The 18,806-nt window shown below is 37.8% G+C and overlaps 1 protein-coding gene across 2 annotated transcripts in view; it reads left to right on the forward strand.

Annotated features, from left to right (window-relative positions):
- Positions 1-18,806, forward strand: part of slc38a10 (solute carrier family 38 member 10) — a 112,885-nt gene that overhangs the window by 64,594 nt on the left and 29,485 nt on the right. The gene's annotated exons all lie outside the window — the stretch shown is intronic.

Genomic DNA, 18,806 nt, shown 5'->3' on the forward strand with positions numbered 1-18,806 from the left:
GTTAGATTTTGAGTATTGAGAAGAGTGAACCACAATTTTATGGATGCGTGCTGCAGCAAGCAGCTACGGAACCTGATTAAATAGAACATAATTTATTTGGGTTGGAAATTTAAATACATAAATACTGTATAATACTAAAAAGATATAAAGGAAAATTAATGGCATTGTGATTCATTGATTACTTACAATTATGCAGAACTAATTTACACCCCAGTAACTGAATAGGTAAGAGAGAGAAGTCCCCGAAGAGCTATTTCAGTTGAGTGCAACATTAATGGTACATCTGTTTACCTTGTTGCTAAATTGAAGATATTTTGAACAACTGATGGTCATTCTTTAGCCTTGTCCTTCATTTGGCCGTTCCCCACCAATGCTTCTGACATAATAGCATGCAAGCAAGTGCTTTAATGGTTAAATATCTGAACACACAGCTGATTATTGGTACCATGATCTTTGGATGAGGAGAGAAGAAAGTCACCATGTGGCGATGAGGGGAGCAATTGATTAAATAATATGTTCATGACATTGCACAAAAATGGTGGCCCAATGAACTCTTCAAAATAATGAATGTATGTATATTTTCCAGTAATTGATGCAGGTAAAGCACTCCATTGAACTTGCAGAAATGATTATAGTATCAATTTCTGTCCCTAATTTTATCTTCCAGAATTAGTGATAGATTTCCATTATTTTAAACAGCATTCACTGAACAGTATTAGCCTAATTTAAACAAAATTATTAAGAGCCTGTTATAATTTCAGGTATTTTGTAGAGCCATTCTCTCCCTAAACAGTTCATTGGCAATTCCTGTCCCTGTCCGCTATGACCTGGGATCTGTACCTTTTCTAGTAATCTGTCCTTTGCAAACTTGTGTGACCTAATGATACCCTACTTGCAGTTTGTTTACAGGATTAAACATAATCTCATGTATGCTACAACTCACTATGAATTGGTAAATATTAAACACAGGCTAAGAGTATTTTTTTTCAGATTTATTCAGTTAATTTAGATGAAGCAAGAAAGGATATAAACATGAAAATAAGAAAAATCCATACTGGGTCAGTTACTATTTGAAAACTATATAAAAAGAAAACACCTTATGCTTTCGGGATTGGCATGTGTGCTTTGCTTTGAATCATGAATGCATTTAATGTAATCCACACACACAGTGTAATGGAGTACAATGATTTGATACCAGACCTTGGAAGTTATTCTGGTACTGTTTTAAGGGCTTTTAACCCTTTTAAATCTTTTGAAGTCATGTTTCCAGACAAACTTACTGATGTCAGTTATATTCAACAATGTGCTATGTTATATTTATAAATATACAAACATGTGCAAATAGTAAGCTAGGTATAATTCGCATCCTTCAAACAGGAACATCTATTTTTGTCTGCCAATTTTCACTCAATTCATAAGTCTCAGATAAATTGGTCTATTGGCTAAGGTTGAACCAAATTTCCTTGAAGGTTACACAACCTTGCTATTTACATTAGTGCAGTGATTAGGAATTTAGATCAGTGAACCACTCTGAACTAGGATCAAAAGGTAATGGATATTTCTTCAATTAAAAAGGAAAATTTATAATCGGGTCATAGACTATATTTTTCAGGTGAGTATTTTGACAAAGGTCATTTGTATTAAGATTTACTTTTTTGTTTTAGTAATATTATTGTAGTTCTGTTAATTGATGCAAGACTGCAAAATGTTCAGACCATGTATAGTATATTGATATCTACCATGGATAATAGATTTTAACGTGTTAGAAACAAGAAGATAATTCTACAAGTACTAGTAATTGTTGGTAGTTGCTCATAACAAAGACTAGTAATATTGCTCATAGCTTATATACACAATATATGTCATGGCATGACAGCCTGTGACACATCTCATGACTTTAATAACCTTCTGTGACAAGTGTGATTTAGCCTGTAATTGGCATAATTTTTACAAATGTCAAAATTCTACATGATTTCATTGCAAATTCTTGTTTCTGACTTATTCAGATGGCAAATTCCGATCTGAAGTACCGTGCTACAATTTATATAAATTATCTTTAATCTGTAAAACGTGTCTATATTTCAGTCAGTGTGCTGTCAGGCTAATCAATAAACAATTGGCATACTAGCGTTAAAAATATTCCCACAGTTTTAACAAAAAGTATTTACAGATTAATGGATACATAAGGAATGGTTCTGAGATACCAATGTCAATGACAAGAACAGCAAGAGTGCCTTGGATCACATTTTCATCCCATGGTAGAGATTATTGCCTAGTAATAATCCTTTCAGGAGTGAGATTAGAAAACATTTCTACACACAAAGGGTGGTATTAGTTTGGAACTCTCTTCCACAAACGGCAATTGATACTAGCTCAATTACTAAATTTAAATGTGAGATAGATGGCTTTTTGGCAACCAGAGGTATTAAGGGATATGGGCCAAAGGCAGTTATATGGATTTAGATCACAGATCAGCCATGATCTTATCAAAGGGCGAAGCAGGCACGTGGGGCTGAATGGCCTACTCCTGTTTCTATATTCCTATGTTCCGATAATCATTCCCAGGTTTTTGTTAATGGGATGTGTGTTTATGTGATATTTCATTGGTCCATTTTTATTAAGATGTCAACCTGTTTTCCCTATCAATGGCAGGGAAGTTCCATGCACTTGATACTCTGAGCTTGTTCTAGCAAAATGATCAATGATATTGACATTACAGGTTTAGTGAGAGATAAAACAGTTTATTTCCTGGAAAAAAATATATACACCTTTTTAAGAAAGAAATAGTTCTGTGAAATCCTAAATTTAATTTCCTTCAGCAAACAGTGGAGAGGATACACTGAGGTGATGATTGGCAGTGAATTTCCCTTGGAGCACATCTGCTCCAAAACATTGGCGTCAGTGATGTCACTATAAACTGATTGTAGGCTGGCTGTATTCTTTCCAAGTCAAAATATAGCAATTTAAAAAAAAAAGATTTCCCTTTGCCCCCCTCAAAGGTATATTATGTTCCAATCAAGAAGAAAAACAGGCAATCTGTTTGCAGATTCTGCTAGTTCTGCTCTTGAGCTAGCCTTTAGGTCCTATAAACTGGCAGGTTTGACTTGTACAGTTTTTCCTCTGGAGGTGAAACAGTGGTTAAATTCTTGCAGTACTGATTTTTTTGCTGCTAGATCCACTAATGTGCTTTGAACTCCTTATGTGATAAACTGCTGAAAGAAAAATGGTAACCAAGCCAACTGTGTAAGACATTATACAATGGATATTATACTTTTATTTATATGTTTTTATTGGCCTTTGATTGCATTATGTAGTTTAGCTACCAGCATATTAGTACAACAATTACATTCACTCCCTTCACCACCGGCGCACAGTGGCGGCAGTGTGTACCATGCACAGGATGCACTGCAGCAACTCGCCAAGGCTTCTTCGACAGCACCTCCCAAACCCGCGATCTCTACCACCTAGAAGGACAAGAGCAGCAGGCACATGGGAACAACACCACCTGCACGTTCCCCTCCAAGTCACACACTATCCCGATTTGGAAATATATCGCCGTTCCTTCATCGTCGCTGGGTCAAAATCCTGGAACTCCCTAACATCACCGTGGGAGAACCGTCACCACACGGACTGCAGCGGTTCAAGAAGGCAGCTCACCACCACCTTCTCAAGGGCAATTAGGGATGGGCAATAAATGCCGGCCTCGCCAGCGATGCCCACATCCCATGAACAAATAAAAAAAACATATCTACTTGGGCTAATTTGTGTTCTGGTCCTGCTTTTAAGCAATTTGTCAGGTTCTTTTAACCCCCTCCGCCCCAAAAACTATACCTGGTGCAATCCTACCAATTAAAACAAAAGGATTTTCCCAAATTTGGGGCTCGAGACAAGATTCAACCAATTCCAGAATCTTGACACTAATTTGAGCTTTTCAGAAAAGTCAAATTTCATTCATTACTTATCTGCCTTATCTGTCGTCCCCAAATTGCAGTAACAGTTTAACCCGGTCGAAAGTGTGATAATTTGGTTTAAATATCCCATTGTAAAATCATAACACAAACTCTGGTGATATGATTAGATATTTCAGATCTAACCTTTATTCTCCACTGTCAGGTTATCAAATTACAAGGTGTATGGAAATATTTTTTTAAAAATCACTGAATTTGTTTCTGAAATGTTCCAAAAACAGTTGAATATTATGGTGTACAGTAATAACCAAAAAAATACAGTTCTGTTGAAACGCCAACAACCTTTGCCAGTCAGAGGTGCTGGAATTTTCCAAGTTTGCTGGATAGTTTACTTATTCAAAAGTTGCTTGAAAGAATAGCAAGCTACAAGTTAGACCTGGGTCTTGGACACCCCCTTCAGTGCAGGCCTGTCAGCAAGGTCTTTTTAAGCAGGTGCTATGTGACCCTGCCTTGACCTTCACCATCTGTGTCCTGTTTTTCCTGATGCAAAAATACTCCAATTCTGCATTCAAAAGGAGCAAGCATAAAACACGCGTCCTGGGGATTATCCTAACATTGGGGCTGTCACAATAATTGATTACCAAATTAACCAGCCCTGATGAGACAAAATATTGATTATCTTTAGCATAATGATGGTAATGTTTAATGTGATAATTGTATGAGCTGTGGCAGTAATTGTCACTATGTTAATTGTGCCTAAACCCTTTCACGTGTCATATCCTGACTTTCTCGGAGGGAATCTCATTATGTTTTTCTTGTGGAAGAGCAGAAGAGAGTGTGGTTTGAATTGAGTCTCATTTCAGTAATGGAAGTCTGCAGTGTTTTCTTGTATTTAATAACTTGTATGCATTTTTTTCCCCTTCATAAAGTGCTGATGGGTAAGCATGACATTTATAATTACAAAAAAAGTGCTTTGGAACTTTATACTAACTACAAATATCTGCATATTGTAACAAGAATCAATCTGGTTTACATACAAGATGGAGCACTACTAACCGATCTTGCTCCTCTCGTCTGTGAGTGCTCTTTTGCTATCAGAAATGGGCCTTTTTCACTGTGCATAAATCCAGTACCTTTTTAGTGTGGTAAACAGACGTTAGCTATGGCAAAATTCACATATGTATCCAATGTCAATGTTCCTGCCAACTCATAAGATTACCCGATATGTAGAATGGGTAGTTTTTAGAGCCAAAAGATAAAGGAGGAAAAAAAACTACTATAGATACCAGCTGTGAATAAGATCTTCACATTTTTGAAGTATGTAAAGAGGTGAGTAATTAAACTTTAAGCTGCTACAAAAGGATGAAATTGCTGTAGCTTTCAGAGTGCTGTGTTCCATGGTTTTGACAGTCAAAAATGATTTTTAACCTGGCCTGCATTGCTCAATTCACAGGAACAGTCTTCATCAAACTTTTTTAATTAAATGGTATATTCCATATAAGGGTATAACAATGTGCCCCTGTTTAAACCCTTAACAGCTACCTTCCCTTCACTCATAACCTAAACAAGTCTTCCCCTAGCAACAACACTGCCACCAATGACGAGACTCCTAAACTAAAATGTTTCCTGCAATGTCAACCATAAGAAAACATGATTTTTATTCATTGCTTTGAGAAGACATCACACCTTCTGTGATGTCATGACACCACTGTGTGTTTTTACCTTAATCCATAATATCCATCTCACATCTATATCTATACTCTGACCTTTCCTGAGTTTTAAAAAATGTAATGTTTCTGTGTATACCCATGCCATAAAAAGAAAATTGCCCAATCCAATATTGCTATTGGATATAATATTTATGGATAAACCCAACATCTTAAAATTCAGTCAGATCTACCACCACAGATCTGTGGGATCTGTATAATGCATATCATAGTTATCTATGACCAATGTTCTCATTATAATTATTGTACAGTATTTGAATGATTGTTTGCATGAGCTATAAACCTTGAATATGATTGACTCACTGCAGAGCTGTCATGTGAGGAAGTAATTCTCGATATACAAAGTATAAACCAAGGCTTACTCATTATTGAAATGGATGTACTCCAAAAGTGTATTGAAACAAATAATGAATTTACTTTTTTTGGCTTCAAGGTAAGCTATTGATCCTTCATGTACAGAAATGTTGATTTTGCTCAGTTAGTCGCACTCTTTTGGGTCATAAGATTGTGGGTTTGAACTCCACGTGAGTGGATAATCTAGACTGAGTGTAGCATTGTTGTAGGTACTTTCCTTCAAATGAAACATTAAAGTGAAGCTTTGTCTGCTTGTTCACCTGGCTCAAGTGGAGCATAAAAGTACATGGTACTAGTCCACGCAGCGTGCTATCCTGGTTCTCAACGATTCCACGAAAAATAGATTAACCGGTGTTTCATCTTATTGCTATTTGTGGGATTTTGCTGTGTGCAAAATGGTTGCTGCACTTGCCTGTATAAGACACTGCATTTCAAAGTAATTTATTGTAAGGGAAGCACTGTCAGATATTTCTGAGAAATGTGATGAGGTAATTATACAGATACAAATTGTCATTTTCTAAGTGGTCTTGTATGCAACAATGCTGTTGTTATGTTTTGGGATTTTTGATCTTTCTTCACAAAGAGGATTTGGGACTGAGTTATAGAATCATAGAATGATATAGCATGGAAGGAGGCCATTCGGCCCTTCGTCCCTGTGCCGGCTCTTTGAAAGAGCTATTCCATTAGTCCCACTCCCCTGCTCTTTCCTCATAGCCCTGCAGTTTTTTCCTCTAAGTATTTATCCAATTTTCTTTTGAAAGTTACCATTGAATCTGCTTCCACCGCCCTTTCAGACAGTGCATTCCAGATCATAACAACTCGCTGTGTACATTTTTTTCCCCCTCATGTCGCCTCTGGTTCTTTTGCCAATTACCTTAAAACTGTGTCCTCTGGTTACTGACCCTTCTGCCACTGGAAACAGATTCTTCTTATTTACTCTATCAAAATCCTTCATGATTTTGAACACCTCTATCAAATCTCCTCTTAACCTTCTCTGCTCTGAGAACAATCCAAGCTTCTCTAGTCTCTCCACATTACTGAAGTCCCGCATCCCTAGTACCATTCTAGTAAATCTCTTCTGCAACCTCCTAAGGCCTTGACATCCTTCCTAAAGTGTGGTGCCCGGGATTGGCTACTAGACTCCAGCTGGGGCCTAACCAGTGTTTTATAAAGGTTTAGCATAACTTCCTTGCTTTTGTACTCTGTCTCTATTTATAAAGCTAAGGATCCTGTATGCCTTTTTAACAACCTTCTCAACTTGTCCTGCCACCTTCAAAGATTTGTATTCATACACTCCCAGGTTTCTCTGATCCTTTCAAATTGTACCATTTGGTTTATATTGCCTCTCCTCGTTCTTCCTACCAAAATGAATCACTTCACACTTCTCTGCGTTAAATTTAATTTGCCATGTGTCATGCCATTTCACCAGTCTGTCTATGTCCTGCTGAAGTTTGTTACTATCCTCCTCGCTGTTTACTACATTTCCGAGTTTCATGTCAACTGCAAACTTTGAAACTATGCCCTGTTTAAGGGTTGTGTTTTAAAATAGATACTGAGACATGTATAAAATCTGACCAACTGCCCAAATGTCCCTATTCTTGGATACTTTGAGGATTGACAGAAAGTGGAAGGATGGGGCCTCTGATTCCTTTCCCAAACCGGCTATCTCTTTTTTCCCCAAGAGCATATTCTCAGCAAATAGCTGATGCTGGGCTCACATGAATAGAATTATCCCCACCATAATAGGTATGGTTGTTTTGTTAGGCCATTAGAGATGAGATAACAAATTGCTTAATAACCTTGATTGCTGTAGACAACAATAAGGAGAATTGGTTCATTAACACACCAAACTCCCTGCTGTTTCAGTGCTGCAAACCTGTGGTGTTTTGGTTTAAACCTGTGCAAATTCACTTTGTCTTAATACACAACCCTTACACGTAACTCAATCCAAAATTCCCACTACGAAGAAATAATTTGAACAAAAATCCCAAAACATGACATCTGTTTCTGTTCTGAATAGAACATGTGCTCACTGTCTTCTCTAATCAGTGATTTACCCCTTTAGTTGTGTGCTGTACCTTTTTAAAAAAAAAATTGTAGTACTTTGCTCCATCTCTCTCCCCTTCCCATATCTCCCATCATCTTCTGAACAAATTGGGCCAGATTTACTGTGAGCGGTGAACGAAAGACACCTGCCATTCGTTAGACTTGCCCTTGCCCTTAGACTTTCCATGAGCTTTTGCACTGAAAGTTGCTGTAAGTTAGAGATCCAAACAGTGGGATGCCCTCTACAAGGCATCTGGGAGCTGTGAACAGGGCAAGTAACTGTGTATCTCCTTAACTAATCAGTTTGAAGAGTCGTTAATGAACATCGCAGAGTCTGAACCAGGAAGTGTAAGTTAGAATAGTGTCAAATCAGGTCAATAATGTCAAATCAGGTACAGAAAGTGAAATAAAGAGAGGCAAAGAAAGATTGGATTAAGAAAGAGAAAAAAAGGAGACAGAAAGAAAATGTTTTTTTAAAAAAATGTTTTAAAATTTAAAATCGGATGCAAGTATCCCGCTGGATGTCAACCCGGTATTTAGAGACCGAAACTCTCATCTTTACTTGCCGGGGCTATCTGTAGTGGGGCTCAAACCTATAGTGTTCCGGCTCAGGTGGGAATGCTCCCACTGCGCCAAGACTCACTCTGACTGGCACCATTGTAGGCGGAACTACATTTAAAGCAATGGCAAGAATGCCGCCAGTGGAGAGAAGTTTTTAAAAACTGGAAATTAGTTAGAAGGCAGAATACCTTTCACCTCAACACACCGGAATGTTACTTTATTTTCCATACCCACCCCATGGTCATCTTATAGTAAATAATGTGTAAATAGGATAAACTCATTGTACTTTTGATGTATGAAAAGCTGGAAATAATTATCCAACAGCATGGAAACATTTTATTTCAAAATCTTGTGAATTCTCAATGTTGAACAATTAGTGGAGAATGACAGTCAAAAGAATTACATATTTTGATTAAAAAATAAGGCACAAGATAGATGATCTAATATGTTGAATTTCTGCCAAACGTAGCCACTTAACAATAGCCTCATGGGATGATATTTGACAGGCATATCTCGAGCTGCTTATTCCTTTTATATAAGACTACCTGCAGATCTAGATAATTTGCTTACAAGGTTCAAAGCATCAGAAAAAACAAGAACTAGCTTTGCTTTCAGAAGATGTAGGCATGGGATTGCTAAAGAAATTGTGCATGAATGACATTGTGCAAAACAAAAAGCTCTCCGTCCCATAGCTTGTTTTACATATTATATAATTTCCACTTATTTGAGATACACCTGCAATGTCGCTGACTACTCATTATTTACACCGTTTGATTGCAGTTACAGCTATAATTAGGGGGAGGGGGGTTATGGAATCAAAGAAATCACAGTACAGAAGGAGGCCATTTGCTTGTGCGGGTGCTAGCCCTATTTCCCATCCCTGTCTCCATATCCTTTTATATTCTTCCTTTTTCAAATACTTATCTAGTTCCCTTTAAATGAAATTGGGCTTTTGTCTCAATAGTCATATGTAGTAAAGCATTCCATGTTCTGATGCCTGTCTATATGAAAAAAAATTCTAACTCCCTTTTTACTCTTCTGCTGATCCTGAGCCTACACCCTCTTGTTACCAATTTGCTAACCAATGGAAACAATCTTTCACTATTTACCCTTTTAAAACCTTTCATAATTTTGAAAACCTCAGTTAGTTCCTCTCCTTACCTCTCTGTACTCCAGTGAAAAAAGACATTTTTTAAAAGCCTTGTCTCATAATTTATAATCTCTTATTCCTGGTATTATTCTAGTAAAATATTCGCTGTACCTTTCCATAGCTCTTAAATCCTGCCCAGAACTACACACAATACTCCAAATGTAATCTAACTATTGTCTTGTTTAGCTCATGTCTTTCTAAATGTTCACTAATTTAATTTCATATTACAGATTTTAGAAGTTTACCCATAATAGAAGTAAGACTAATTGGCTACAATTCCCTGACTTACCTTTTCGTCTTTTTTGAACAGAAATACATTTACCACCCTCCAGTCCTTTTGGCACCATTCCTGTTTCAAAGGATTGTGGAAATTTGTAGTTAGTGACTCCCTTCCCAAACTCCTTCAGTACTCTGGGTGCATACCATTTGGGCCTGTAGACTTTTAATACCACTCGTTTTTTTTAATGCTCTTTTCTTTTGAATATTTATTTCCAATAGTTGCTCTGTTACAAACTCAGGTACTCCCTACAGTTCCACTTTCTACTGTAAGACCAGATACAACTTGTTATTAAGCATCTCTGCCATTCTCTCAATTCATCTCTGTGGTCCCTTCTTTGATTATTCTTTTATTTATGTTTTTGTAAAAGCCGTTGCTATTTGTTTGCCATTTTCTTTCATACTCCCTCTTAGCCTTCCTAATGTCCCGTTTTACTTTTCATCTACGCTGTTTATATTTCTCTTCGTTTTCTTCTGTATTATTTCCATTATAATTATCGTGCCTTTTTAAAAAAAAAACCTCTATTTTTGCTCTTCTTTCTATGCAACCTCAGCCTTTGACGCACCACTTTTACTCCTTGTCGGAATGTAATTTAACCAGTACTTTATCCATGTCCTATTGAAATATCTCCCTCTGCTGTTAATTTGGATTTAGCCCCTTGGCTAATTTCAACTCCAGCACATTTATCTTGAAATCCTTTTTTTTCCCCTGTATTTTCAATGTGAACTTAATGATATTATGGTCACTATTTCACTCTTCAGGTAATTTACTTGTCCTGCTCATTAACCAAAACGAGATCCAGCACTGCATCTTTCCTTGTTGCACATACAATATACTGATTAAGGAAATAGTCCTGATGCATTCAAAGAACCTTTCACCATTTTGACCACAAACTTTTGTCTTATCCCAATCTATCTTAAGATAGTTGAAGTCCCCCATAATTACAACTCTGTTACCACTGCATTAAGTTGGCGAAGATGTACTTGAAGTTATTAAAAAGGTAGAAAATTTCATGCTGTTACTTAAAATCTTTTATGGAGAAATGTATTCTTCTTAATTGCCACATGGTCCTAAATATTAGAGAAATATTTACAAACTGTTTCCTAGCCACCAACTCCATCCCTCTCCCTGGCCACTGACTGAGGCTGAACCAGACCGACCGCAACCTTGGCGTCCTATTTGACCCTGAGATGAGCTTCCGACCCCATATCCCCTCCATCACCAAGACTGCCTACTTCCACCTCTGTAACATCACCCGTCTTCGCCCCTGCCTCAGCTCATCTGCTGCTGAAACCCTCATCCATGCCTCTGCTACCTCTAGACTCAACTATTCCAATGCTGTCCTGGTTGGCCTCCCACCTTGCACCCTCCGTAAATTTTAGCTCAACCAAAACTTTGCTGCCTGTATCCTAACTCAAATCGAGTCCTGTTTACCCATCACCCCTGTGCTCACTGACCTACCTTGGCTCCCAGTCCAGCAACGCCTTGATTTTAAAATTCTCATCCTTGTTTTCAAATCCCTCCATGGCCTTGCCCCTCCCTATCTCTGTGACCTCCTCCAGCTCTACGACCCGCTGAGATCTCTGCGCTCCTCCAATTCTGGCCTTTTGCGCATCTCCGATTTTAATCGCTCCAACATTGGCAGCTGTGCCTTCAGCTGCCTAGGCTCTAAGCTCTGGACTTCCCTCCCTAAACCTCTCTGCCTCTCTACCTCGCTCTCCTCCTTTAAAACGCTCCTTAAAACCTACCTCTTTGACTAAGTTTGTCCCAATATCTCCTTATGTGGCTCGGTGTCAAATTTTATTTGATAACGCTCCTGTGAAGCGCCTTGGGACGTTTTACTACGTTAAAGGTGCTCTACAAATACATGTTGTACATTTATCAGTGCCCTCTGTTGCCGAGTCTACTCTTCACAACTGCTGTTCAGGTAGTTTAGGAAAGGAGATTTGGTTTACAAATTCACTGTTCAGGAGGATCAACTCTGATGAATAAATATGAAGGAAAGAAAATTTGTAAATACATAATGCCATATCATGTGTTTCGGACGTCCCAAAGTGCTTCACGACCAATGGATTTCTTCTGAGTGTAGCTACTGTTATGCAGGTAAATGAGGCAGACAGTTGCATACAGCAAGTCCCACATCAGCAAACAAATGAACGGCCAGGGATATTGCCCCAGATTTTGCACTGAGCGGCGAAGAAAGGGCACCTGCCACTCATTAGATTTAAACTTACCCACAAACTATCCATGGCCTTTTGGTGCCAACTTCCTGCAAGGGGGAGCTGAGAAAAGTGCAGCATCCTCTTCCAGGCATCTGTGAGCTGTGAGAGCAGGACAAGGAACTGTCTGTCCCCTTAACAAGCCATGTCGAATGAGAACCAGGAAGTGCAAGCTAGAACAGTAAATTCAATGTAAAATCAGTTAGAGAAAGCGAAATAAAGAGAGGCTGAGAAATTATTGAATTAAAAGACAGATAAAAGAGACAAAGAAAAAGTTTTTTAAAAAATTAATTTTTTAAAATAAATGTCCAATTAAAATCTGAAGGAATGAGACTCCACCTTTTTAAAAGTTAATTTTCTGTGCTAGAGAGGTTGTTTTTTATTACACTGTTAAAAGTTAGCTCATACCAAAAAAAAACTGAGCGTACCTTTTCCTGGAGAGAGTTTGTTTCCAGCTGGGCAGGGAAGCAACTTTGTGCTGGTCCATTCATTCCAACAGTGAGTCAGCCAGCGAGCTGTCCTTCCTGCGCAAATTTCAGAGGAGCAGGGCATCTGGTAGAGCAATTTCCAGATTTCCACACTTAACTGCGCATGTGCTGTTCCATTTGCCCTGAAGTAATGGTGAGCCCTGTTGGCATCGCCGTTATTTTAAGAGCAAATTCCAGGCCAATATGTTTTTGGTATCCATAAGTATACTGATATACCTTTTTTAAAAAAATAGTTAGGATCATACAATGCACATGCAGTAAACACTTCTTGAACTTTTATGTTTTGTTACAAGAGTTCCAGCACCCTGTCTGTGTTCTAAGTTGCTGTCGATGAACACTCTTAAAATGTATTTACAGTAACAAATGGTAAAACTGAAAAAAAATTAAGTGGTAAACAAATAAAGTCCCCAGTTGAGTCAGCCTCAAGGGGATAAATAATAAAATGATCTTAATGGGAGTATTAATGGCAATACAGAGATGTCCTCTGTTCATTAGTGTGCAGCTATAGGAAGGGCAAGTGCTGACTGGAAGTTTAGTAAAAATTGAAATGCATCTCCAAGCCACATCCTTAAGGTTTTATCTAAAAAAAAAAGGCTGCAAGTACACTTAATATCTTACATTTAATCGTGCTGTCCAAGGCAACCTTACAGGCCAGTCGATACTATACCAGGCTAAAAATGCGTAACTGCTTTGTAGCTGTGTTCAGCATAAAATATCTGATCAAAGCATAACAGAATGCAGTAGAATCCTTTAATAGTGAATCTTGTTTCCCAGAACAACATTTTCTCTGTTGGGATCTGACTGGCAGTTTGATGAAATGTAGAAAACAAGTTCAGTTCCAGTAAATAGATCAGGTTGGAACTCTTGCATTCTTTGTGTTGACTCAAGGTGATTCAAAGAACTTCTGAACCAAGAACAGGTGCAAGATGCTAACTTGTCGCATTTAACACGGCGACTCCGAATTTTTCAGTAAAATCCGTCTGTTTAAATTTTCTCCAGTTTCTTCACTTATGGATTGGCCTGTCAGTCTTTGGAAAGGAGGAAGAGATAGACAAATTGCATCTCCACTGCAAATGATTTTCCAGCTAACTCTTAAACATGTAGTGAAACTATCGATTTTTATAGTAGCCAGTAAAAGAAATTCTGGAAAAACTAAATCAAAGCCACAACGTCTCAAATGATAACAGTATATTTAAACTATTCGTAACTACAAAATGAAGTGAAATAAAGCTTTCAATTTCAATTCAAATTCCATTATATCGACTGATTGTTAAATGTTTTCAGTTTTGCTTTCATTAATAAAATACAACTGAACCGTGTGACACAGTGGCATCTAGGTAAAACCGATAGGATGGAAGGCTCTTCTCTCTCATATCTGTAAAGATCCAAAGTGAAGTGAGTTTGAGCAGTTCAGTTCCTAGTAAGTTTGGGCCACAGTACAAAACAGCATATTTGATAGCCCTGAGGGTGCCTGGTGAGGGAAGTAGAAAAATTCACACCAGTATAGTAGTGGGTACTTTCTTAGGTTGGGATTAAAGAGATTTGTTGAGTGCTCAGGGTACTCTCTCTGGACAATTGTGTCCCATGAGATAGTAATGTTTTTTAAAAAAGTGTTTTCTATTGTATGAACAATGCACAATGGGAACAATGAAGATGACTATGTTTATTCCACATGTGAGGAAGACCTTATAAAAGTCTTCCTTACCAGTGGATTAAACTTGGCATGTCACTGTTCAACACTGTGCATCCTCTGTGTATTTCTTCACCCCTGTAGAGGAAAAATATTCAAATAGCCAAATGGCTACCAGCCAGGGTGAGTTATGCTATAATCAGATCTGTCCTAACATGAAATTGCAACCATTATGGATGTGGCCCTAGAATCTGGGAAACAGCTGCTTTCTGGTTAACAGCATGTGCACTATATACCAGCGCAGCCTTTCCATCACCTGTGCCCCCTTAATCAATAAACATCTGTTTCCCATTCAGTTTACACAAGCTTGTTTTATTTTAACATGTGTTTTTACTTTGAACAACAAGTACCTTATTTTTGCTTTGTGGATTGATTTTTAATTAATAAGTTGGCTCATGGGATTGGTCAATGTTTTTGTTAGTGAAGAATAAAAACAAAAGCAGCCATCCTGCTCATAATAACTATTTGGCACTGCTTAATGGAAATGAGATGGGGAGAGAAAATCCCCCTACCCCCACCCATTTTTTCAAATCTACTTTGATTTTTGTATTAGAAAGCACAGAAGGACTCATTACTATGCTTATATGTGTAATTGAAATTGGAAACATACATATTGCATGGATAAAATTTGGTGCTGTACAACTACAAAGCCTGTCTGGGACTACTTTTGAGACTTACCTGACATCAAGAGCATTACTAAAAAACACATTACTATACTGTAGGTGGAATTTTGTCTTTAGTCTGTCTGCACGTGACTTCACAGCAATACCATACAGACTTCATTATGGTATGGCACAAGTTCAGCATCTTAGTTCGCTCTCCACTTGAAGCAACCTAATTCCTGCTGTCGTGCCATCATGCTTACCAATTCAGTCTACTATTAACAACAGCTCTTTTTTATTAGCCCAAATAATCTGGGAAAATAATTTAAATTCATAAAAGTAATTACAAGTGCAACTGGAACTTACTTGAGCAGAACATATTAATTGTTTTCATTTTAGGTGATGTTACATGTGAATTACCGGGGTGGGGGGGAGGGGAAATTCATCCCAAATCCTATTTCATTATTTCCTTATCCTCTGTAGATCATATGACACCCCTGTCTACAGGAATAGACAGTTGCTATTGCTGAAGTTGTTGCAGGCAGAAGGAACAAATAAGTTTTTTTTTCCTATTCTTGCATGAGGTGCTTTGCTATTGCGAGTCATGAAGTTTAATAGCATGGCTGAGAATTGACAACACATGACGAGTGACAATTGAGGAAAAGATGAACAAACTGTTTTGATTTAATTGTTTCCTTTTAACTTGGCATTAAAGTTTTTCATTGTTTTTGCTCTACTTTCTCCTGACGATATCAGGGTTCCTTTATTCATTTTGCAATATTTGGTTCACAACTTTCTCTTCTTGCTGTGTGTGTGAGTTTATTGTACTGTTTTAAACCATGGCTATTTGTGTGAGGATGAATTGTACACTGGTCCTTGGCAGCTCCATGTCTGTGAACGCATGGTTTTGAAGTTGCCATTGCACCACAAGGCTGACTTGTTGAATACCAAGACATAGTTCTAATTGTACTGTGGTGGGGAAGAAGGCTGCCAGAACTTTATTGTGGATACTGCTTAAGATGTAATGACTCCCCTTTCCCTCTCGTCCCCTCCCCACCAACCCCTGTCAGTAAAAAAAAAAGAAACAGGCAGACTAAAGACTATTCTTTCTTATCAGCACCCATTGGATGTACTCAGGAAAGTTAACATCTCTGCATACTAATGCCAGGTGTTGTTGTGGACTTCTGTGGTACCAACCTACTCTAAGCATTGGAGGCTTTCCTTACTCCTATTTTTGACTTGATGATTTACTTGGGGGCGATAGTAATGTTAACACCTGGTATAGCATTTACATGATCCTGGTTTAAAGTATTCAGCCAAAAGTAAATCCTGAAGTGTACCAAGACTAGAGTCTCACAGATGGCTGCATAATTCCAACTCCTATAACAGTTAAAATTGTGCAGAATTGATTTCTTAGTTCAAGCAAGCCTGTTCTTAATTCAGGCAAGGAAACTACTCCGATTACTACATTGTTGTATTTGTGCTGTTTTGGAACTTCTTTTGTTCTTCACAATCCCCATGATTTTCTTAATTATTGCCTCCCGGCCGTACTACAATGCCTACCTCACATCATTTTCTTTTCCATATCCTAATCACTCTGCAGTATTTTGGCTTCACTCTGGTGTGTTTCACATTTATTAAAAGTATTCCATGTAGGTTTTTAGAATGCTTACTTCAAATGCAACTACTGCTACAATTATTAATTGGGTTTGTGCCAGAATTAAAGGCAGTCATAGTTTGGTAGGTGTTCTGATTTATAGCACTTGTCTGGTCTGGCAACTGTGACAATAAAAAGCATGTCTTTAGTTTCCATGTCACTAGCTGGCAGACTGCTACAGTTTCCCCACGAGATTGTCCAGTAACTGAGGATGTGGTGACTGATTCTCAGCCAATTATAGGAGTTTTATAGCAGTGATACTGCACTTCAGGGCCTGCTTTATGTAATTGATGTGGTAAGAGCAGCTCTCTGTTCAGTGACCAATGCTTGGTTGACAAACTTTGTTTTGCAATTCAGTTTTTGCTAACTTGATTTGAGTATTTTCCAGTGATGAAGCTAAAAATCTGTATCGGCTCCATGAACCACTGGTGAAACTAGCAGTATGTGCAAATGAGATTTTCAAGATAGTAATGATCCGAAAGGAGGAACCTTATTGTTCTTGTAAGATGAGTAGTTATTAAAAAAAAAAACTTACATTTACTCCCATAAAGTAAATAAAAGTTAAATGGCTCAGTAAGTTTATTCAGTGAGTAGCTCAGATCAGGAAGGTCCTAGATTCCAACTCCAGTCTGTTCTGAATCAAGGTAGACATAGAGGAGCTATAATTGACCTTAATATCCATAGGTTAGGTAAAGGAAAATCATCCAGGGTTCTTGATCCGATTGCTATCCAATAACCCCCACTGGAAGTATGCGTGTGTAGATGTTGGGTGAGGATCCCTGCAGTTGAATAGCTTGCTGATGGTCACTGTCTGGATTCACGTCACATATAAATAACAAGTTATTTGGGCAAGGTATAGGAAGGCATCTGAGACCCCTAGAATGGTACATCAATAAGTCTTTTCCTATCCATCATTCTTTGTATGTTCATAAGTGGACAGTGCATTCAGGAGGGGAGGGAAGAAAATTGGAATTCATCACTGTAGCCTCATGTTCTAGCATTAAGAGAAAGCAAATGAATACGGTTAAGAATGGACCTATCCAGACAGGCAACTGAAAGGGTTTCATTGCCACTGTAGATAGTAGAGAGTTTTCATTTGTTTTGTGAAGGATGGAACAGCCCATTTCTAATAGCATTCCTTTGCTTTCTCTTATGGAAATTTTTGATTTTTGTCATGCCAGCAAAAATACTCCTCCTGACTCATCGGGCTTACTATTGTGAGATAAGAGGAAGGCTTCTCTGTTTTATTTTTCACTAAGTATTTGTATGCAATACTATGTAGTACACTATCCCAAGGTCATAGAATGACTAAGGAGTGTTTCACACATCCCCAGTTTTCATTTCAGTGACACAAATCATGTTGGTCTTGTATTATTTGGTATGGAACTGTGACTGGAATCTTCCCAGGATGCAAGAGAACTCAGCCCATGAACAAAGCTTATAGTGCTACTTAATTTTCCAACCTAACATTTTCCGAAATGTTTTCAAAACGTGCAATGAGTTTATTGCAGCCTCACCTGAGAGCAAACAAAATTTTTAAATTCTGAATATTTTTGTTAACCGTTAGTCTGATAATCAGGTTTTTATAGTGTGTTCAACTACATTTCTGATTTTCAGCAAGCTAAAAGTTTTAATGCAGGCTCTCAAAAAAAGCAAAAGTGAAATGTTATTGCTGAAGACCCTTTATCTGTGGTATGAACTGAAGTTGATATCACTTCAGATCAATCCAATGTGTTAAATGATGTGAACTAGTTATACTAGTTCAAACTCGAACTTTCAACAGGGACAGATTCTTTGTAAAATCAGACTAGAGCTGTTTGCGGTTAACTACTGTAAATTGCTTATTGCATGAAAATTTGAATTTTATTTTCCAAGTGTGAAGTTGCACAAAAATAAAATCTCTGCTGAACTTTATCTGACTTATGAACCCTATATACAGGCAACCCTGGAAAAGCAGAAAATCTGACAATCAGCTTCAAAAAAAGCTGACACAGCCCCAAAACTGACACATCAAAAAGTAAAGCTGAAGAACAGCCCTGAATAAAGGCCTTAAGGTGACAAAATAAATTAAATGACCTTTTATTTCATTGGAATTCAGGATTTTGATTTGTGTTTTAGGATCACATT

This window comes from Heptranchias perlo, chromosome 23, assembly GCF_035084215.1.
Source record: "Heptranchias perlo isolate sHepPer1 chromosome 23, sHepPer1.hap1, whole genome shotgun sequence".
In the NCBI taxonomy this organism is placed as follows: domain Eukaryota; kingdom Metazoa; phylum Chordata; class Chondrichthyes; order Hexanchiformes; family Hexanchidae; genus Heptranchias; species Heptranchias perlo.